Below are 25,613 nucleotides of genomic sequence, written 5' to 3'. Positions count from 1 at the left end.
TTGAGAAAATGTTCCCAACCTAAACTGCATTGTTCTGAAGTTGCTGTCGTGATCGTACTGAAGCTCACGGAAGTGGATTGCTGCAGAGCACTAATTAATGCTATCGTATCGTGGTGTATCATGTAATCTTATGGGACTCTGAAATATCTGCCACAATCGCTGCCGTATCGAACGTGCCTACAACAATTGAGTGTTTATAACGACATTTCCTGTTTTCCTTGAGCTGTCCTTATTAGATAGATTTTACCATAAATATGTAAGTATATAATTTTGGGCGCGATGTACAAATATTTAAACTTACTGTACTATACTGCATTTATTTCTTTTGCTGTTCTATCGTAACGAGTTATTTAGAAGTAATTCAAGTCACAAAATACCAATAAAGGCGAGGCAAACATACTCAACTTTGACTGATATGTACTCTATGCAGCAAAGGCTTATTTATAGTACAGCCTGTCTTTTCTGCTCATGGATGTATTATATTAAACATTAATTTGGTATGTACATTTCCCCCTTCTTGTGAAAAAAAAACATTGAAAGGCTTAAAAGCATAGCTTGAAATACTTTTAACAGGTAGATTTCAATGACTCTTCGTTAAAGACAAGTACGACTATTATGAAGGCCTGGTGGCATTATTAGGTTAAAGGCTAACCCAAACTCACTCTGTCGGGCTCGCATAAGAAGTATGAAGGGCGGAGTACTTGAGGGAAAATAAAATGTCAACTCATGAACACGATTACTATAATATTGTGTCCTTTTTATTTTATTTTTTATTTTTTGGTTTCTTCTTGATCTTTATTAATTTCATTCAAATCATACATGATTTAATCCATTCTAGATATAACATAAAAAGTACAAATACAAAAACTCACCATCGTTTTATCCTTTCATAAACACACCTTCACACACACACACACACACACACACACACGTCTCTCTCTCTCTCTCTCTATTCCATATTGTATATATATATATATATATATATATATGGGAGTGTGTGTGTGTTTGTGTGTGTGTGCATATGCACATAGACATTCATACGTCTGTACGTTATCTCTAATTAATAGTAGAATTGATAACATAGTATTTAAGTTTATAAGGCACTGATTTCGTCAATCTATACTCTACATAAAAAAACGGCAGTCTGTCACCGATGTCCACATCATTCTGACATTTGATTTCAAAATACTGTGATCCGATCCTGAGGTAAATCATCCTTTAAAAGCATCTTATCGAATTCTGTAGGCTCGTCTTCATAAGCCGTCGTCTGGGCTGTTGTCTTCATGTCATATTGCGATACGATCACCTTCTCATCTTCGGGCGTGTCGTGGTCGTTGCCCACGCTATCGTCATCCTGAAAATACAATCATAGGTGAATATAGTGGTATTATTCAGTTCTTATTTGCCCGGGAAACACTTTAGTGTGTAGACATAGTTTTCTTCTTTTTAGGTGATCCGAGTATCCTTCGGATCACCTTCTGTATCTGTACGGATTCTTTCTTCTTCTTTGTTTCTTTATTTCTCCGCAAAAGTTGTGCAGAGGTTAGCTCAGAAAGTCCACTGCCTATCAATTTCAAAATTATACCATGTATGCATCATGTCCCAAAGACGACAAATCTAATGTATCATTGTGATCAGTGGACCGTGACGTCACTATGACGTCATTATATGAAAACACATTCTCAATCATATCTCATTAATGAAACAGAATTTTTCAATGAAATTTACGTCACATATATTTCAAATTATGCGCATTCTACTCATGTTCTCAAAATTCATATTTTCTCTTAAAACGTGCGCGTACGCGCGCGTTGAAATATTTGTATGCTCCAATCGAGCTCAAAATTTTTTTGCACACGTTTCAGACCATTTGGAGCATTTTTTGAAAAATTGAAAAAATCGGACGGACGTGTACGCGCGCGCGCATATACGCACGCACAGCTCATGTGCAATTGAAATTTCCAGTTTTTTCACTTTGATCGGATGTCTGAAATGTTAAGGAATATTTATACCAAGTTTCAAATCAATCCGACTCAATATGACGTCATACGGGCCCGTCAAAGTTGAAATTCCGCGCGCGCGTCAGTGGCGATATACAGTGCAACTATGCCAAAAAACTGCCAATTTTAAATCCGATTTTACTCGTCAGGATGGACGGTGACCCCCCATTTTCTGTACATATTTTGAAAGCTGATGAGTTGTACATGTCATTTCATGGGGTGGCAATGCTGACAAAATGATTAAAAGATATAAAATTTCTTAATAAAGTAAAAAAAGTAAATTTTCAAAATGACGTCATCAAATTTCAAGTTCATTCGAGCATATCTCACTAGTCCTTTGTCAATTTTCACCCAGATTTCAGTATGATGTAGCTTATTTAATGTTCTTTCAAACATAAAATTACAATATTTTGATTGGATAACGGTATCACCTCGTAAAAATGGATTAAAAGTAATCTTGTCAAATTTGACCTGTTTACGTGTTATCTCTATGGGAGTGCAGTTTTTCTGGAAATGAAAATTGACATGACTATCTTTATCGAGCACTAGCTCACTTAAGCTTCGGTAAATTTCTCCCAGATTTTAATATGTTGTAGCTGAGACTTTACGCTACCGTAAGTGTGCCCTTTGTTTTTTCATACGATGTCAGAATCACGTCAAAAAATTGGGTTGAAATTCAGGCTTATCTTCGATGTATTGAGATATTTCTTTCTTTCTGCAACTTTCTTTGCAATAACTCAAGAAAAACGGCCTCTATCACTTCTATATTTTGCACATGTTTAGTTCATGTCACGTGAATTATTTCATAAAATAACAACTACTTGATCGGACACCATCTTGGGTATGTAAATTAGGGTCAAAGGTCATAAGTGTTTCACCCTGTATCTTAGTGAATACATGTCCTATCTTTCCCATATTTTGCATACGCAAAGACCATGTTACAAGGATCATTTCACAAAATAACCACTTTTTACTCAGATGCCATCTTGTCTGTACAAATTGAGGTCAAAGGTCATATGTACTTCTTTTTGTATCTTCGTTATGACGTGTTATCTCTATGGGAGGGAATTTTCTTTAATGTGAAAATTGACATGATTGTCTTTATCGAGCACTAGCTCACTTACCCTTCGGTGAATTTCTCCCAGATTTTAATATGTTGTAGCTGAGACTTTGCGCTATCGTTTTGTTTCCTTTGTTTTTTCATACGATGTCGGGATGACGATAAAAAATTGGTTGAAATTAAAGCTTATCTTCTATGTATTGAGATATTTCTTTCTTTCTGCAACTTTCTTTGCAATAACTCAAGAAAAACACGCCCTATCACCCCCATATTTTGCACATGTTTAGTTCATGTCTCGCACATTATTTCATAAAATAACAACTACTAGATCGGACAACATCTTGGGTATGTAAATTAGGGTCAAAGGTCATAAATGTTTCATCTTGTATCTTAGTGAATACCTGTCCTATCTTTCCCATATTTTTCACACGTATAGACGATGTCGCGAGAATCATTTCACAAAATAACCACTATTTCATCAGATGCAATCTTGGGAGTGCAAAGGTGGGTCAAAGGTCATATGTATTCATTGCTGTATCTTCGTTATTCAGTGTATACAGAATTTGGTACCAAAGATGGCAGATATGACTCCCTTTTCTAAATGAGAATGCAAACATCACACGGCCAATGTCTCTAAACAGAGATGAAACTTGTATGGTCATGCCTATTGCGATCAGGACTCGAATCATTGATAAAAAAAATCGGATCACCTTAATTTGTCATTTTTAAATGTCATTATCATTACTTCCACATTGTCAGACGGACATTTCTTTTTTTACACCTTGATGAACGAGACGATCTCCTATTGGAAACTTCAAATAAAGACATAAAATTATCGACTCATAGATACGAAATGAATAACACAGTCAGTCCGCAGCGCGAGCGAAAACGCACGTATTTATTCAAGTCGTATGCACGGCTGAGCGGTGCTTGCATACGTAATGAGCAGATACATGGTCATGAATAAATCCGTGTAGAACGAGTATTTCTCGTCAGTTTTCGACACTTTTAGTATCGACTGAAAGAGAAAACATAAGCAAATATGCTCATGATCAAAATAAACGGAAAAGAAGAATATAGAATATCAAAATCCCTCTCGAAGTTCGGTATTGCATTCAAAAATATTCCTTCACGTTTGACGGCAAAAAACTAACCTGAAATCTTTCATGCCCCTCTAAAATATGGTGAAGACTATGTCCGCTAATGTATATAGTATCACAATAAGGGCACGTTTTCCCATCTTCATTTCAATACGGGTCAGGAACTAGCAAAATTCAGAGACATGTCTAGCGTCGAGTTTAAAAAGATTATCCTCGCATTCGCACCGGAATTCCGGGTCTGTGATTGGTCGAAATCTGTCGCAAGACGCGGCGTGTCGCATTGCGTAGTATCCATTGGCTGCTGACTCAATGCTGTGAGTTTTAAATGTTAGGTTCCAGATTGTGATCGAATTTTCACTCTCTATACAAAACTTGAACTTTACACAGGAACCAATGATGTGTATGTGAGTGTGCACTTACAATGACCCTGAACAATGGACCTGGCTGCCACCTGTCCCGAGCTCTGCTGCAAGGCACATGAATGCTTAATCAATTATTCATGTGGATTGCCCCGAGCACTGCTAGTCTGAATTCTTGACACAGGGTGAAATGCATGCACATGAAAGAAGTAAGCACATGTTTCCATGTGCTTGCACACACCACATTTCAGAATGAACAAAGACTAGCTGCGATAGTGGAATTCCTCATGAAACATTCCAATCCTGGCCAATGTCCACGACCATTGTCTGGGTATCAACAACACATTCCACGCGTGTTCATTCACTACCCCAATTCCAGTAAGAAAACATAACTTGCCTTGTTTTCAACAGGAAAATTCACAACCTTAAAAATGGTGCCCCTCTTCGTTTTTTAATTGATCATACTCGCTCAAGTTTCACGATTGTGAAATCGAAGAAATTACGGAGATCTATTTTCAATACCAGTCAGGAACTAGCAAAACATCAAACTATGATCTAAAAGCTTCTTGAACATTGGCAAAATAATCGTTTACTTTGATGCTAAAATGGACTACTATATTGACATCAAAAATAGAGAAATTAGGTATCAAATTAATGAGCATAATCAGCTCTATAACTTAACTAATCACCCTGGGTCAAACAATGCACTGCGAAAGCTATGAAAGCTGTTGTTGCGACCTCTGCAAAAACTCTCGCAAAGTATCGCGAAATCTCGTCAGTCTCAAGGGCACAAACTGCGTAAACGTGATTCTGAATAAAATTGTCGTTTGTGCCTCATTATCGCACACGCTGCGGACTGACTGAACAGCATATTACCGCCCCTTATTAGAACAGAATGTGGATAAAATTCGATACACATGATTATGTTTCTAAATAATCACAATTACTTTCATGACTCTCTTAATAGGTAGGCCTACCGGTAAAGGATCTCGGGTGCCTACAGATTACATGTCTCTCGTAAAAGATCAAGGAAATTTGGAAAATAAGTTCAGCTATGGCAAGATTTTTTTGTTTTTTTAATGAGAAGTGCTAACTTTGTTTTTCAGTGGACACATGCACATAAATATACAGATAATATACAATATAGATAGATATACATATAACATTACATGATTATATCCATACATACATAACATCGTGTCTAATGTATGCATTCTCGACATTACACCACATATTGAATATAGGAACCGCTAATTTCAACCTTATGTCTTACTTCAGTATATGTTTTTCCGTTTGTTGGTTGCCTCTTTAATTTCATTGATGCAGGAAGGCAACAACAGAGGGCGTCCGTCAGATTATACGTTAATCTCGGATCGATGGCCGTGCCGTTGTTAGAACCTACAGAGAAATCATAAAGTGTAATAAAAACAAGACAATATTCAGAGTTGTGAAGGTTCAGTTGTGAGTTTCTTCAATTTGTGTCTCCCTCTAGGAGGGAGACAAATTGAAGAAATTTACACCTGAAAATATGAATACTTTTAGAGAATAGAGCTCCCAAAACACACCTGAAGTGGAGGTGGCAAGCTGTATATTTCAATCACTGACTGACAGAGCCTGCAATGTGCGTTACAAGCACAAGTGAATTTTGATTCACCAAATTATTTCATTGAAACAGAAACAATTACACTAATATCAAAAATATATTGGATAAGGAAGCATTCAATGCAGTGCAGTATGTCCCCCCCCCCCAAAAAAAAAAAAATACAATCAATCCTTATTTCGCTTTGACCACTGAAGCAAATCGAATGGAGTATCCTGCACAAGATGTGGGCAATGAGTTATTGACCGATTCGGGTTCGTTGAGGGCAGCAGACATTTTACGGCACAGGGCGCAGCCATGGTGTGTATCAGCCGACCCCCCCCCCCCCCTGCTCTCCCCCACCCCCGGGCAACATGTTTATCACGCACTTGTAACAAAGGTTCGCGCACTAGCAAGCATTCGCGCACTCAGTACGAGACGCCCATTGGCTAAAGCAGTTTTTCATTCTGCGCGCGTGCTAATGTAGGGAGAGGGGTGGGGGAGTGTGGAGGGGGGGTCGGATGATACACCCAGTATGGCTGCGCGCATGCCAAAAATACACATAGCGCGTCACAGAATCGGTCAATAGTTTCATACCCTGAATTTGTATTTTGATTGATTTCCTATTTTTAAAGATATCATTGTGGAGGGTCCCGTTGTAATTTTTTTTTTTTTTTTTGGGGGGGGGGAACATACGGTATGAAGTAAGGCCCAATTCTTCATTGGTTTCTCTGATGTCAACACTTTCTAAAGAGTAAAATGTTAACAAGTTTTTTTAAAAGATAGTCTGAGGATTACTGCTAAGACCTAGTGCATTATTTTAGTGATGAGAATATGAAAAAAAAATACTTCAGGTAGACGCATTAGGTGGTAGGAAAATGGCGATGTGACACAAGCTGTTACGAAAGTGTCGTGACACCAACAGATTTTTGATCCTGATAATAATGCTACATACGATTGCGTTATCCATATAACAGGCCCCCTATGCCCCCCCCCCCCCGAAAAAAACAAAAACAAAAATCACAGAAGTTCAGGTTCATCATTGATAGAGTTCCTCATTCATAGAGTATACAGATCGCGAAATATGATTTTACATTAAAATAAACCCTTGTAAAATGTTTACTTTGTTTACAACACACATTAACATAGGCATTATTGTAGAGATATTTTAGAGACTTTATGATAATCGATGTAAGCACTGACCTACAAAGAAGCAAGGGTACAACAAAGCCTGATAAGATAGTAGTATCCCGTATGTTTGTGCCAGTCCTATAATGATCATGATACTCTGGATTTGACAGCGAGACTCCTTTCGTATCGAACAAAGGTGTTGAAGTGTTCTATGATTCTCACATCTTTATCTATATCAAGGACTTCGCCGACGTTCGTTCTTGCTTAGACACGCATTATTCGTGATTGATTATTCAATTCAATTTCAATTCAATTCAATTCAATCATAGTTTATTTCCAATCATCGAAAATCAAAAAACATAGTACAAAGTATACCTGTGATGAAATATTGTTCAAACGTTTGCAAAAGATTCATGTAATATATATACGAGACAAATTTTAGAACAACATATAACATGTACAATATTTAGGAAAACACTGTATAAATACTTCGTGGGCGAGCGGAAAATAAATTCGATTATGGAAAATAGTGATCCACTAAAAAGCATAGCTTGTCGGACGTGGATCGCTAGACAAATAATGAGTAAATTATATACTATTCTATAACAATATACATGTAATTATTTTGAGATACACCGGTTGGGAAAAAATATAGAATACCAATGCTAGTGCCCGGACACTGCTCACTGAACCACGTGTACCGGGAAAATATGACAAGGAAACACGTTCGTACACACATTCGATTACCCACACGTATACACTGTAAGACGCGAGACAGTACCACATGCGAGACATTATTCCACATTATTCCACGCGAGACATTATTCCACGCGAGACATTATTCCACATGCCGTGCCGTTTAATTATTCCAAATCTCAGTGAATTGTATTTCATGTAAATTCCAAATATGGCACATTGAAATCGAACCCGAAAGCTATTACCTCAAAACCTGAAATTTTTTTCACCGATTTCTTCATTTTTAACTGCGAAACTTGCCTGTAATGTAGCTAGTGAGGGTTCCCATGACGACGCAAACAAAGCATCCAATAGGCGAGTAGTACAAGAAGGATAAATCATACAAACCGCCTACACTTGGTCTGGAAATGAAAAGAAACACACGAAACCGAGATCACCTACGATACATAGAATATAAATGATAAATAAAGATAATTAATACTAATTAATACGACTTATGTAAATGATGATAATAATTCATAGAGTATAAATAATAAATAAAGATATATATATATATATATATATATATATATATATAATCCAAAAATAGATGTATAAATTTGTAATGACATGATGTCTCCTGTTCTTGCCTGGAATTACTATTATACACGTATACTTTTATAAGTATTGCTATGAATATTTAATTGTTTTTGTTGCATGGCTGTGATCTCTCTACCAGACTCCCTTTAAAAGAACTTTTTTTAAATTTGCATAATATTCAGTTCAATTCAATTCAAATAAAATTTTATTTCCAATTACACATGTTTGTTGTCTAAACAGATTCAAAGAAAACAAAACGTACAATATACTAAAACAAAAAATGCATGTACATTGTATTATGAAACTAATTGTTAAAAATAATTGCGTTACTGGAAAAGAGGGACCAACGGAAAAGACAAGCTTGTTGGAATGTGGGTCACGCAATACATGACATGATAGAGTGATATTGAAGTGACATTTCAATTCATCTCACAGGATTACCTGCTCGTAAGTCTTAGTACATCTGGCCATTAATATTATTCCTAATCTTATTCTTTATAGTTTTTCATATCATTATCATTTAGCATATCGTCGAATGTGTGTTGGCAATAAAGTGCCCGCCTGTGCGTGCTTTGAGCAGGGAAAATTGGCAGGGAAAAACCCCCATAGTGTTGTACACACTGTCCAAAGTCCCTGGCACTGCAACTGCTGAGGGAGAGGGTTTTCTAACCGAGAATCCTTCGCACGACAATCCGAAAAAAATGTTAGACACATAATGATATCGACTAAAACCAAAAGAGCTTTATAACTCTGTCAAACAAGAAGGAAAGAGTGTGATTATGGAGTAATATTCGCAGACGGGTAAAATGGATTTTTTTTTCAGTATCACATGACTTAGAAATGACAAGAAACAACCGATTTCGAAGAGTTTACCGAGCCTCCTCAACGGCAGACGAGGTCACTGGTGGTGACGAGCTATCGTAAGTCGAAATCATCTCCGAAACCACCATTATCTCCGTGGCATTGTACATCGTACAGCCGTCTACAGATAGGACGTTAACTCCGGAGGCAGACGGGTATATCAGCGAGCCGACTTTAATCCAACCAACGAAGAGGACGCCACTTATTAATCCAACGATTGCACCCTGAAGAAAAATACCATTTTGATAATCAAGTAATACACGGTATGTTATGAAATATGTATTATCCGCGAGCACGAGTAGATAAATGAATGGATATATCTATATATATATATATGTGTGTGTGTGTGTTTACATATATTTACACAGCTTTTTATGAGGTTAAAATCCAAGCTATAAACATAAGAGAGAATCTCACGAATAAGCTTATTAAGTACTTTCATTCTACAAACAGTTGCCAAGTAGCCGCTATGGGTGATTAAACTAATGCCGCTCCTACAGTGAATAGCTGATGTGTTTATTGAGGAAATAGTTTTCCTTACTCTTGGTCTTCATATAGATGTAACACACGAAGACCGTTACACAAACTGCTTATCCACTTTGGAGGAACGAGCACACATAATGCTGGCCTACACAGCTAAAAAGCCGAGCCCTTAATGCTTGTGGCAACTTTAATCGCATATAATATATACATTTTTTGTAAACCATGCATAAATGCATGCGTGACTAAAGTGGTATAGGCCTACATTATTTCTGCGTCTTTCGTTCTGTGTTGAGTGCCACCATACACATTGCAAAACACGACTGAATGGTTTACTGCCGCAAAACTTACTATCGGGTTACATCGTGTCGAATATACTCCCTGTAGAAACACACCCAACAAACTGCCGTTGAAAATTCCCATTAAAGACAGGCACAACTGCGGGGAAAAAAATGATTCCAATTAAAGACAGGCACAGCTGAGAAAAAAAAAGAGAGAGAAAGATGATGATGATGATGATGATGATCATCATCATGATCATCATCATCATTATCATCATCATCCACAGCATTTGATTTGTAAGGCTCCATGAGGAGATAAGAAAGAGAGAGAGAGAGAGAGAGGGGGGGGGGGGAGAAGAAAGCAAGCAACATAAGACAAACCGAAAAATGTTCCTATTTACTTCCAAAAAGTAGTATCGTCTCTACAGCTATTCACAAACTTCGTGACACTGTTATTCCTCTGTGGCAATGTTGATCATTAAGACAATAATTGTCAATTTATTTCATCATTTAACAGAGTATAACTGCATGTCCTTTCCACTATTATCAGATTTCAGTCGGGGTGAGGGGAGGGGGGGGGGGGGTATCATGTCGTAGTGAACTGGGATTGGTAAGAAGTTTCCTAGAAGTTGGGTGAGAGCACTATAAGTGCGGATTTGAATTTAGTGAAAGCTATTGGAGGGCATTAGTACAACTGGAGTACATTCAGTCAAGTGTACAGTATGTTGATAGGCTTCCTACATACAAACAATTACACACATACACACTCACACACACACACACATGCGTGCGCACATACACACACACACTCATACACACACAAAAGTACATAAATATGTATTGCTAGACTTTGATTTTATTTCTATTATGTAGACCATTATTTTGATATAACGGTAGTGGTATTGATAAGAAGAATGGTACAAAAAGGAAAGCCTTTTTGTAATGATAATGTTGATAACTAGTTGCATGTCTTTTTTGTTCTGTGGTGTTAGTTTGTTTTTTGTTTGTTTGTTTGTTTGTTTGTTTGTTTGTTTGTTTTTGTTTTGTTTTGTTTTGTTTTTGTTTTTGTTTTGTTTTTTTGTCTATCGTGTACAGTTTTTGTATTGGCAGTAAATTAGAGATTCTCCGTCCATTACCGACAAGACTCCTCCTCCAAGCTGACTGGCCACGAATGCCGATCCGATTGACACCACGCCGAATACCAAAGCTGCAATAATAAAACAAAAATATATCTTTTTTAAAGATATACACTTCAATTCCAAGGTGGTAAATCCTCATGAACTGAGTTACTCTCTTGCGAGTTAAATGCTGGTAGATGTATTACCTAATAACTTTGTGACTCTTGCGTAAGTTCGTGGCTGCATATCTGGCCACATTATCTTCACTCCGTCTTCTGCGGTGACGGCTGCCAGGGCATTGATTCCTGACGAAAGCGAACTGAAAAGAGGAGTAAAATTGCATTATTTATATACAATGATATCCATACATGCACAAACAATAAAATTAGATGAAATGAAATGAAAATTTATGTTGTGTATATATCATATTTATACAAACATAGTTATACACATACATGATATATTAGGTGTGTTATTATCAGACCTGTGTAAATCATATCAATTAAATCCATCGATTAATGGGTGTGAAGACAAATAGCAAATCTGTGATTTTAATCGAATTATTAATTTTCTTGATGAGAGAGAGAGAGAGAGAGAAAGAAGAGAGAAAAAGAAGAAGAAGAATAAAAAAAAACAGTCGGAGAGAGAGGGGGTAGAGATAAAGACTATCAGACAGACAGACAGACAGACAAACGTACAGAGAAAAGAATTCGGATGTGCTAACCTGATGGACGCGCTGACAACAGCGGAGAGAAAGAGTCCGGGTAGTCCGGGCGAATCCTCGAAGAGTTCCATGACGAGCAGGGGCATGATCTACAAGTATGCGGAAGACAGGTACAGTGTATATACAGCGCTTACGCTGTTGCTGTTTCATATCACGTAAGACCAATATTTTAAACGCGCCGTGCATGGGGCACTTCTGAATCACGTCAACTGAGAACATTGGCAATACGGGTTTTGCCATATTCGCTCAATGCATTCCCCATCCTTTCAGAGATTGCAGCCCGTGCTGTTACCCCATCTATGTTAGATGTCAACTGACTTAACACCTGACTGAATAGGGAAAAGATGGGTTAAGATTGGTGCAGGAATATCCGCCATTATGGCAGCATATAGATTGTAACTCTCTAAACAGGCCTTGTAAGGATGTACGAGGTGGTTTTTTCATTCTTTGAATACCTCCTTTTTATTTTTGCTAGAGTGCTTTTGATTGAACACCAGATAAATCATTTGGCTCTTCATTTTATACACGTCAAACGTGTACATGAGGGTAATCGTAGATTAATAATGTTTGTATTTTCAATTCATTCTTATACAGACTGTGTAAAGGACAGTGCAAATCTACGTTTATAGGTATTCGGATGAATGGCAGTTGTGCTTTAGTGACGTAAGAGATGTGGACATATTCCATAAACACGTAATTGGTTCATACTAACGAAACCCATGTCAATCCTTTTCAACGCCACACCCCCTTTTAATTATTCTCACAAAGGACAGCGGATAGGAGCTTCAGAGGTTTGGCCATCGTTGACTTGGTTTGGCGAGAACTACTTTACCAGCCATTTAACAGCCAGTAGCCAGCCATTTATTTTAAACTCGTAAAGACTGAGAAGCACAAAAAGGTCAACGCCTTCAGAAAACTAATCTAGACTCTGAAAAAAAAATAAATCAACATTTTCGCCCGTTGTTAACAGATAACCTGCTACTTGATCTCACTATCAGTTACGTTGGACAGTAACGTAACATTTCGTTTAACACATTAAAGTTTTACGACTGCCCAGGCATAGTTCTATGAACAAAATAAGTCAAGCAGTAATTGACCTATCGCTTAATCAAGTTGTAATCCTTGGATCATGCAGTAACAAAATGATAAATCGAACATGAGTCGTACCTGGTCCTTGCTCTGGACAATGCCCATGGTCAAGGGGTCACAGTTCACATAGTAAGCGTACATAACCACACCGGAAGCAATGCAGAGACCCACGATCACAGAACTCCCGAGAGCCGAGAGATAGAGTGATCTGAACAAGAGAGGGAGAGAAGGGAATCATTTATAGACAAGGAATTCTAGCTTGTCACATCAGAGGGTTACAGTTCATCATTGAAAATGAAAGAGTACGTTAATCTGAACATTATGTGGCGTTATTATGAAGGTTCATTGTTTCAAAGTTTGTTAATCCGAAAACGAAATAAAGTTCCTTACACCAATGTTCTTTAACCCTATAAAGCCCAAGCTATTTTGACCCCTTCCAGGCCCAAGGGGGGGGGGGGGCACATTTCAGTTCAAATTTCAGTTCAAATTTATTTCATATTTCCATTTTCTCAATGATGACATTACAAAATTATTGACAACAAAACAAGAGTACAAAATATATACAATCATGTCTTTTGATTGTAGAAGAAAAAGAAAAAGAAAATATACTTGACACAAATGTACATGGTCACATCGTATGAAAATGTCACTAGTAAGTATAAGAAATATGATGGGGCCTACATAAAAGCTTTAAAGCTTGTAAAACTGTAGGTTCCCGAGTTCATAGGCATATAATTTTACACGGAGAACGGATATGTTTGTCTTGACCAACTAAAATTACACCAGTACAAAAAATCGATGAGTAATAAACTAATGAACCACATAGATATCGCACAAACCAGACTGCATACAAATCTCGCAGTGTTTGAATAACAAAAATGCTATATTATTAAAAGATGTATCGGTACCATGAAATCACTTGAATAACTTGGTGCAGCGGACAAGGACAAAAGACTGGGAGCATAAAAAGGTTGCTAAAAGCTTGGTAGTGCCCCCCCCCTACATAACTTCTTTAATATTTGATGTATGATTGTCATATTTGGCACATGGGTAGAGCAACTCATGCTCTACATGACCCAATGTTTGAAATTTCTCAAGGTCACCCACTGAGGGCGCAATTTTCCAAAATATAAAGAAATACATAGAACATATGCTAAAATCACGTTTTTTCTTTCTATTTCTTTATCCCCAGTAAATATGTTTTTATTTTATATCAATCATTTTCATATTTACTACAAAGGAAGAGCAAGTCAACCTTCATTATTTGTTATGGTTAAAATTTCTCAAGGTCATCATGTGGGGGCGCAATTCATTACAATATAAAGAAATATATGAAACCTATAATGTATTGCTTGGAATGGGTACATATATTGGTATCACATTTCAAATTTCCAAAATATTGAAATTTTGAGTTTGCAGATTGATATTATGACAAACAAATTATATTACAGGCAAAGCTTGTGTGAAGATAACACAAAATAAAAAGGTAATCTTTGAAAAATGCTGCATTTTCAATTATTTCTTTTATATCTATTGTTTGATGCCCATGTCATATGAAAAATAAAGAAAATAATAAGAATACCATTTCAGGGTAATTCTCAACCATGTTTACTTCACATTTCGGTCCTTTAGCAAATTACAGCCAAGAAAACTCCCATTTCATCCATAATTATATTGTTAACTGAAATTGAAACAGAAAATCATACAAAATCTAACTAACATGGTTGTCAGTTTACGGTTGCCATGGCAACCAGAAATATCGGACATACCTAAATTATGTATCAAAATGTTTGCAATAAGATTTTAGGAAAAGTCACCAAATTTGGTTGAAATCGGGTGAAGGGTGAAGGAGCGGCAAACGAAAATATGGTAGGGGGCACAATGTGCCCCTCCCCCCTTGGGCTTTATAGGGTTAATCCGAAAAGGAAATTAGGTTCTTCAATCCAAAGGTTTGTTAGTACGCAGGTTCTTTCATTTTCCGATTACTAATTTTCCTCAATGAAACTCTTTTATATCAATATCATAGTACTATCTTTTGTTCTGCATTTCATGTATTTTTTTTTCATTTTTATATGTAATTATCTTAGTGATGTCACATACTCAGCAGTTGTTTTATGTACGCAGGGCCCCCTTACGAACATTGGGCAAACTGGAAGGGCTACCCTGCTTAGACAGAGATGACTGAAGAAATAAATGAATAAATGCATTAAAAAAAAAATAGATAAATGTATTCACAGGAATAAACTCCTCAAAAAGTCCTCCAGTTCAAGTTGAACGCATCATATTTACCTTAACTCTGCATCATTTTATTTCAATGTGACATCATTATGAAATACCAATTAATTATCTTTACAATGATAACTCACTTGTTTACATTAGCATTCCTGGAATGCACAGTACAACTGTGTATGAGGAAAGGTCAGATGAGAAATGTAAAATGGAGCAGACGTGTTATGTGAAACAGTGTAATTCCCATTTCTTTTGTCTTTTAGGAGGCGTGTGCTTGAAAAGAATGTATTGTGAGATTGTCATTAGATTCCAGGCTTCATCCATGCATTAGAAAACTTCAGTAGTATCTGCTAATTTTGATTAAACAGTAAGATTAACCAAACAATTACCTAGTATGTAGGAAATGTGAGTGTTTTTTTTAAAGCGCTCACATTTCAGCATTGCTTATTCCAGTGAACTTTATCATCAAAACAGTATATACTCAATAGCGACTTAGCACTTAACTTAATCTGTCCCCATACCCAGCTGTTTTGCACATTCCAGGAACACCCACTCATATAAAAAGTGAGATATCAGCTTCAAGATAATTGATCAGGCCTTCTTGCGATGTTATATTTGATAAAGATAACGCCCGTATAACAGAAAAATATGATCCATAAAACTTAAATTGCTGAACATATTTTGAAGAGTTTATATAATACATGAAGAGCTTGCTTCCAAAAGGCGCTGAATCTGTCATCTTTTAATCAATGGATTTAGCGCCTTTTGGATGCGAGCTCATCCAATTGTATTCCATAATGATAGTCCACTCACAGCGTCGCCTTTCTCTGAGATCCGGTAGCCAGAATTCGCTGTGCAATCGTCTGGCTGGTTCCAAAGGTCATATCAACCGTGGTGAATCCAATCAAAATCGACCACACTGTGTACCGTACGCGGGGGTCCACGCTGAAGCTATTCCCATGACAACACAGGTGAAAAGTTTTCAAAATGTTACAACTGACAACCTTAATGCTACAAGGAAAATTCCTAAGCTATCAATTTACAGTGTTAATATGTGTGTAGTAGTCAAGAAAAAAAAATCAAAATTCAACAGGCCTAAGTGCAGAAAGCGCATACAGAATAGTTGCCTTCGAAGTTTGTCAAACAAAAAATAATTGATTATCATTAATCACATTCATTCTGTAGCATCCATTGACTGTACAGTTGTATGATTTGTAATATACAAGCAACTTTCATGTTGCAGACATTAAAACATTTTGAAAATGTTTTTTCTTTCAATACACATTTTGCACATATAAAATTGCCAAGAAGACGATGTAAGATTGACTAGCATACTACAAGACCTATGTAGTTCTATGACAGTAAAGTGAGAGAATGAGTACACTCAATATTCTCTTGATGATTTCTTACAATGTTTCGTTAAAATGGTTATGAATTATGATGTTTCGCTTTTGTAGCGTACCTTTCGTTCTTTCAAAATGTAGGCCTATTGTTTACATTGTTCTTTTGTCGCAATTAAAAACATTGAAGTGTATATTATGTTCCGTCCAAAAATAATGAAAATAAATTTGAATTGAATCAAAATTGAATGACACAGCTCGAAATGCACGTACTCAGAAAAGCTAATTCGATTTCCTTCTTGGGCAATTCTCCAGACCTCTTTGACTCCGCCCATTTCTAGGGTTCCCTTGACGATAACAGAGATCACGCCCACGAGAATGACGGCAGCCTGTAGGGTGTCCGTCCACAAAACGGCCTTCATACCGCCCTGCATGTCAGGATGGGAAGTGTGTGGTTTGAAATATCTTTTGACATGCAGTAGATATCCGCGAGGAAACATTGTCATAGATTCGTGTTTGTAAAAGATTATAAGTTTTCTTTATTTTCTATATCTTTATAAGGAGGATATTGTTTATCTTGTCTATATCACCATGAAATATCTATGGCATGGCCATTATTTCTATGAATGAAGACCGAGAAACAATCAATGGCGTTAACGAAATTTGTAGAGTATATACATTTTGTTCATTTTTGCGTTTAGGTGACACGCATGTGCGTTCAATGTTTATTGTTTCTAAATTATTGTATTCTACTGTCAATCGGCCGCAGGCACTCACGTAAAATAAGCGAACAGTATACAAAGAATGCGAATTTCATAGGGCGTCAGTATACAAATGATGCACAGGACAGAGTGAATCGGTGAGAATTGGATGCACGAGCGCAGCGAGTGGGTTTTAGACTGTTCCAAAGTTAAACGAGAGCATCCAATTCTCATTGATCCACGAAATAGGCCTGTGCATCATTTGTGTTATAAAATGGGCTCGTAAATTCATGAAATACAACCATTTTCCCCATCATGCGTCCGGTACACCTACAACACTGTACAAGACTTGAGCCATGCGTTCGGATTTTACCGGACGCATGGCTTAGTATGGATCAGTAAAAATCAATGCATGACAATTGACCAATCAGATTGCAGAGATTCTAAAGCCCATTTTATGATAAGAATTATTCACCCGATTGTGACTTTGGAGCAATCGGTTTCTCCTCGTGCGTTTTGGACTTTTCAAAAGTTATGGAGGTCGGAAAATGTTACTCACGCCCAAGCAAGTGGCATTATTTGTTTTAAAAATTGGTGACATGCATGGTTTTAGTTTTGCGAGCCAGCCGTTTTCGCAGGATTCCCAGGCCATTTCATAACTTAGTGTCAATCGTTGTGTGTGACATTGGCAATGTATACTCACCACTGATGTGTAAAATATGCAAACAAGTCCGGTAGAAATTACACAGGCCCAAAGGTCCATACCGGTAACTAGATATCAGTTTAAATTAAAATGCATATTATAGATCGATTTATATCGATTTCTAATATATTCTATTGTAAGACCACAAGTATTAAGTTACTCAAGAGTTCGATAGAAACATATGATTTGCAAAGAAGACTATTTCAAGAGGAAGATGACGTCTACAAAATAACAACAATTGTTTGTCGTGAAACATAACCAAATATTATGTTATACTGTTTTTCAGACTATCTATATTCGTTCTGTACTTCATAATCTAGTGTATGCCTTTTTTCACTACAACTCACCTGCGTTTATTGCAAGAGCTGGGGTATACATAACCACACCCATGTATATTATCTGTGAAACAGTGAAACAGAGGAACATTGCAATAAGATCAAATAGATATTTTGTCTATTTTTTTTCCAGTCCGTATTTGTCTACGAGAAGTAACTTCAAGTTTGTTTTGCAAGGGTCCATACTATGATCTACCATTTTTTAGTGGATCCCGCCATTTCCTGCAAGGATTATTGTTTAATATTATTGCAATGCATTTTCAGTTTCACGAGTTGCTTCCCCTTGGTACTATTTGTGAGTTGTTATTTTTGTCAATCAAGTTGGAAACCTGCATTTTTATCAATGTCATCATTTTTATCAATGTCATCTCCGCAGTAACAGTGACTATTTTCGATGGCAAAGTCTGTGTTTGTTATACCCATAATACCTTGTTTTGATGAGTGGTGCGGATATCTTTGTAACGGTGACAGGCGATATGCCATGGCACAAAAGAAATTCTTAAATGGGCATTCCAGACGATTTTATTTATTTCACATCGTGTTGTACATAAATCGACAGCTCCATGTATAGATTCGTAGAATTTATTGTGATCCTTGAGCCGAGAAACCAATAAACTGAAAATCTTAAACAAATTGCACTGAACAGTGTTGCTGACCTCACAGCCTCACAGCCTCACATATTTCAGAAATGTAGCAGTGTAATTCCACTACAATACCGCTTGCTCAATAAGTTCACCTGTGAAGAATCCATATGCATTCCTTTTTCTTTTGTTCTGCTTCCTTGAGCCCCAACTCATGCATTTTTATGGTGAGGCTGCCATGTCATCATCCTTGTTCATTGCAATTTGACATTCTCATTCCTCTTCCCAATCACTATAAATTCTGAAACTCTGTACTTAGTCTAACCATGGACCTACTACACACATGGACATTCATCGTTAATTCATGGTTGATTAATTCATGCACCTATACATCTCAAAAGCGTCACAAAGACATTCTTAACATGCTTCACTGCTTTGATCCCTATGATCGTCATCGCCAGCAAGCCGGAAGAAGAACAAGACGGAGATTCGAGAAATCTAAAACTATATGCGCAGAAAAAAATAACTCACAAAAATCAAGTAAAGTGAATGTGCAGTTGTGGTGTATGTTAGGAAATCATGCCTCACACAATTTTGCTTGGGAGAAGCAGGCAGTTTTTAAAAGAAAGATAACATTTTGGCAGAATGATTGTCATTTGTGATCTCAATATTTCACTTTTCTCCAGCTTATTCCAGAGCAAAAAGGGACGGTGATGGTAGAGAACAGGTATATCTTGCCATTAGGCAAGGTCTTATGCGTGTGCGAAAATGTGCGAATCATCTTTTGACACAAAATTTGCCATGTTCTCAGGTTTTGCTGCTCCTCATCATCTGTATTTATTTAAAGACAATTTCCGTCTGAAAAAGGCACATCAGCGAAACAAGACCTCAATGAGGGAAATGGTTCTTTTGTTAGTGACGATGCACAATTGCACAATCGCCGTTATCCAAGCACCTGAATGTACTCATTAAGATAATCAGGTTGCGGTGGTGATGATGGGATCAAAGAAAGACCTCCGTTCATAGTCCATAATATGTGTATTAATATACACATATAATATGTGTAGTAGGTCCATTGTTTAACTAATGTATAGTTGTTCAAATGTAAAAGTCTGAAAATCATCCGGAGGTCCCCTTTGAGTGCGTTGTGCCAGCCGGTGTCACTAGAATACCGGTATATCCAATCATAATAGGTGCAAAGTCATGGGTGTCTGTCCTTACTGCTGGAACTATACTTATTCGCTTTAAAAGTCTGTGATGTTTGCCTGCCAGGATTAAAGAAAAAATTGTTAGTATTATATCAGAGTATTGAAATTTGTGCTTGAATCTATAAGAAAAAGCAATCCATTCATTGAGGCAAACAAGCATTCGCCGGCTTTTATGAAATTTCTCATTCCTTACTTGTGCGATAATCTGTCTTTAAAGTTATCCCAGTTAGGTCTCTGAAAAGATTTTGTACATGGAAATGCATGGCGGATCAAACTAAAAAGATGATTGAGTATAAAATACATTACCGTTTGAACGGAGAAGATGACGGTGCCAAAGGAACGAACAGTACGATTGAAGCGCATTTCAAGATACTGAAATAGGATAGGTAAAAAAAAAAATGTAAGAGTTTAAAACAAACTAAGCAATTCCAAATACATCGATGTTATCTTCACAAAGCACAAATTCGCAGATATCAAATCATTTAACTGTAATCGAATTTTGGTCAGAAAACAAATGATGTAAATATGCCTATATACGTATTTATCTTTTAACATATCATAACGAAATATAATATAATGCATAAAACATGAATCAATATAGTGCCTGAAGATAGTGTCAAGTATTCCCGTTATCACTACTTAAAAAAGATGAGAAGATGATGATTATGAAAATTCTCAAGACAGATTAATCATTCATTAAAAAAAAGGGGATGGGCGAAAAAAAAAAGTGGCGGATCCAGAGAAGGCGCACCGGGCGCATGCCCGCTTTTTATTTTTGGTTAAAACAAAAGAAATAAAAAGAAATATGTGGGGTGCGTGCGCCCTTCCCCTTTGATTTTTGCAAAGGTGCCTTCCCTTTACGGAATTCCTGGATCCGCCCCTGGAGAATAAAACATTTAGTGTTGCCAGAAATTACAGAAGTCGTATTGAGCTTATCATCTGTCACCTGAATTGAGTCGGTATTTGCCGAAAACACTTTGATCTTGTATAGGACGCAAATTATGAAAATACTTTTATCAAATGTAATATGAATTTTGTTCATACTACAAGGTCAAGAGGTTGCAGTCCGTTATTCTGACTGTCCGTTAATCTGAAGATGAAATAGGGTTCGTTATTCCGAAGGATCGTTAATCTGAAAATCAAATAAGGTTCATAATTCCGAAGGCTCGTTTCGGATTTATAAATCCTTTAAATAACAACTATATTTCATTTTCAGATTAGCGAACATGAAGTTAAAGGGAAATCGTGTGCTTCGAAATAACGAATCTTATTTTACTTTTGGATTAACGAACCTTTCGGAATAACGACCATCACCCTGTCGAGAATTCTTGTTCCTCATAGGACTTACCTCGTACACGCTGGTGATGTGAAGTCGAAAGAACACAGGAACAAATAGTCTTGAGACCAGAGCATTGGCCATGAAGTATGAGAGCAAAGACCAGGCGAACATAGTGTCATATATATATAGATCTCTCCCGGTGTTCCGATCACCGAAATGGCTGAGATGAAACTGACCGTGATGGACATCGATACGGGAATGATGCCCATATTTCGATTGCCCAGGAGGAACTCATCGGCCGTTCGCTGTCGGCCTCCGGACAGCGCCGAGTAGACGCCGATGGCCATCGAAATCAGAAGCATCAGGCCGAAGATGACGTAATCCCAAACGCCGAAGCGCGTGACCATGCCTTCTGCTTCACCCATGACACCGGTTACCATCCTCTGGTCTGTTATAATCGTCACAGCAACAGGGAAACAGGCACAGGATAAGGAAGAGTCACATAACATGCACACTATAACTGAGTTCGAATTCAGAGTAACAGGTTTCACGACTCATTCACATTGAATTCATCACACATTGCTCAATGTCACTTGAGGCCCTTCCAAAAGTTGTGACTCGTTCTCAAGGGTGTGTGGTATACGAAATCATATACCAACGGTAAACCAATAACGTTTGCATGGGCCTATTATTAAGAATAGAGCCCTGACAGCCTACAGCTAGATTTAACCGAGTATATTGAACGCTATATTTATTATTCATGTGATTTGAATGTATACCATCAAAGTGTTGATATTAAAGCTAGGTATGAGACGTGAGAAAAATTAACGAATAGAATCTAATGCATCGATGCGATAATATGCTTTGCCTATATATGCAAGACATGTGCAATCGAGCTCGTGCAAACGTGCAAACAAGACACCCAGAATACATAAAGAATGATGAAATAGGCCTAGTAGAAGTAGTAGTAGTAACAATAGTAATAATAATGATAATAATAATAATAATAATAATAATAATAATAATAATAATAATAAATCAATTATTGTAATTATGATGATGATGATGATTATTATTATTATAATAATTATTATTATTATCATCATCATCATTAATATTATCATTATTATTAGGATAACAAAAATAGTAATAATAATAATAATAGCAACAACAATAACAATAACAATAATTATGATCTTGTTTTATTTCAGTGATGGTATTGAGGAGGCATGATAGAATTAGTTTTTAAAGTTCAAGGTTGGACAAAAATAGCTTCAATACCAACCCTGTTGTAACCCAAGGGTAAAATGCCATTTAAATGCGAACATCATTCAAAATCGACGCATAGTCCAACACGCCAAATACCAAACTCTGGCTTCAGATGATGTGGTTTTTAATATGTTTGTAATTTCCGCGGGTTGGAACATGCAAGTAAGTTCACAAAATGACTGAATTGTCTGTAAATTGGTTACGTATTCAATAGGCTGAAATTGTACACAATTTCTCACTTAATTGGCGAAAAGTAATCTAAAAAGCGAGTTTGACACCCCCCCCCCCCCCAACCCAACAAGGCACCGAAGTGACACTGAAGTGAGTCAGGTAATTAGCCATGCATCGCTTTAAACGTGGTATAGACGTGCTGTAGACACGTGATCACTACTTAGTACCTGCTCACTGATGAGCCAGTGTTGAATGTAATGAAATAAACTCAATAAAAAATACTTCACTGCAGTTTGAACGGATTGATAAAGACATCTTGACATATCTTACCTACAAATGTTGTATTTCGAAGAGAGAAATGAGAGCTTATAGCTGTGAATCCTTTGAGTACACCAGTCGATTTCAGAAAAATTTGTCATGACTTTGCATTAAACATGAATGCTGTTTGGTGTGGGATTTTATGCTCAAAGAATGCTCAGTGTTATCTCGTTGGACTTTATACCTCCATTAGGCGTCATTACGGACTGCCAACTGACCTATTTGTAGCCACCATCCTGAGACACGCGACATAACGTTCCAAGTCTGCTTCTGATTGTTGTGTTCAAACAGGTCTTAACACTTCATACAAAAACACTCAGTCCCCTTTCTAAGCAACAACAAGGAGGACACTAGTATTCAAGATCTTTAGAGGCAAGGTTGGGGAGGGGCTTACCCCTTGGAAGTTTTCAAAGTGATTTATACACGCACACACACTCACACAAACACACACACACACGCACAGATGTGTATCCATAAAATATATGCTTCCAAAAGGCGCTAAATCCATCATTTTTCAATGGATTTAGCGTCTTTGGAATGAAGCTCTTCATATAAATATATATATATATATATATATATATATATATATATATACAAACATACATATACCCACATAAATACATATGCAGCATTAATTGTGCTTTCCACACGGGTGCTGTCTGAACACACTTAAGTAGAATCAGTTCTTGCACAGACATCAAGATTCCTCTCCCTCCCCAGAATAAAAAAAAAAACTTACTACGAAGCACATCAGATAAGATCTAAACGAAAACTTACCGTTTATCTCACTAGCCTAGTAAAGTAAACTTATCCATTTACTAGTACCCTCTCCAGGTTTATTTGCTCTGAACTCCATGCCCCTTGATAATTATGAAGACTTATCACTCGTCGTTTTGTGAATGATTGTTTCTTGTTTTCAAAGATTTTTTAGGGGATTGGTTTTTTTTTTTCGTTATGACATCATGAAGCCCATATTAGTTTGTGGTTTAATTAAAAAAATAATTATCAGCAGGTCTTATGTCAGAATAACGCCTGATTGTATTAGAAAATCATTTCTCCTCCATTTTTTTCCGTCTGTTGGTATAAGCCAATTCGGCATTACCTCACGTGCACATTGGTGCAACTGACCTTTCCTTTTTCTCAGTAGGTTAGGCACTTCACTCGTTTTAAAAGTGATGACATAATGCATGAGCTTGGCAGATGTAACTATTCATGGAATTCATGTTCAAACTAACAATGAATTCGGGTAAACCACTTAACCAGAATGGTCCGTCAACTTGGAGAAGCATCCATTTCTTCGTTTTGCATTATACTTTAACATTTTTCAGTTAATTTTGTCAAAATACCAGGTCTGCTGTCAGCATATTATGGTCAGGTGGATATGTTGGCAACCACCATAGGGATAACATGAATAATCAATGCATCACAGATGCTTATATCACTGAAATTTAAAAGCCATTATGCCTGCTGGTACAAATCACGTTCTACTGCTCATGCGCAAAGTGGATCTCCAAACTTGCTTATTCTAAAAGTGCTACAAAAGACCTTTCATTCACCGAATGAAAAATGATCATAGCAACATCATTAGTAGTGAAAAGAAATTTGAAAAAGATGTTTTCAAATTTATGATTTCATATTCGATATTTTACAATTGGATACAAGTCTACAAAATAGACGAAATGGTTGGAAAGACTGGAAATCATACAACGAACACAAAAGCAAAAATTCGTCACATACACACACACAAAATAGCATTATCATTGTGATCATTACGTAACTATTGGAATTGTGTCTGCTTCAAGATAATTTGCGTTGAGACGGCATTAACCTGATTACATGACGTGTGAATTCAAGTGAAGCTTTGATTTGTCAATGTCTGCGTAACAGCCACAACTAACTCATAACGGCAAGAAAAATGTTTTGGTAGGTTGATTCATCATATATGACTGCATGCCATCTCGCTAAACATCTGAAGAAGTCCACAGAATACAGAATTCCCGCAGAAAGCAGCGTTACTCCTATTAAAATGCTTGAGATCCAAGTGTTTGGGTGCTTACCCTATAAGTGTGTAAATGAGAGATTCAGACTGAAAGATTATCAGTGAAATATTTACAAAGACAATTATCACTATGACATCATCAATGTGACATTGATGATTATGATGATTATGATGACGATAACAGCCAATATTTACGATAATACCATAATAACAGCAATACCTGAGAATATAGAAATGACTAATAAGAAATTCGCTGCAGAACACAACACCTAAGAAATCAAATCATCACAAATATGATGACCTTTATTTATTTATTTTTTTTTTGGGGGGGGGGGAGGGGCTTGACACTCTGTGTTGAAGACCCATGGCGTGGTGATCTGAAAATCTTTACGGCCAAGAAAATGTTGACCTGATCTTTCTCCC

General features: G+C 36.9%; 1 pseudogene; it reads right to left on the bottom strand.

Annotated features, from left to right (window-relative positions):
* Positions 1-1,180: 1,180 nt before the first annotated feature.
* On the bottom strand, positions 1,181-21,822 carry LOC139733905 (sodium-coupled monocarboxylate transporter 1-like; annotated as a pseudogene).
* Positions 21,823-25,613: the final 3,791 nt, after the last annotated feature.

This window comes from Diadema antillarum, unplaced genomic scaffold, assembly GCF_040938485.1.
Source record: "Diadema antillarum isolate AM-2024a unplaced genomic scaffold, OU_Dant_1.0 seq00000503_RagTag, whole genome shotgun sequence".
Classification (NCBI taxonomy): Eukaryota; Metazoa; Echinodermata; class Echinoidea; order Diadematoida; family Diadematidae; genus Diadema; species Diadema antillarum.
This window is presented reverse-complemented; position numbering and strand designations above follow the sequence as displayed.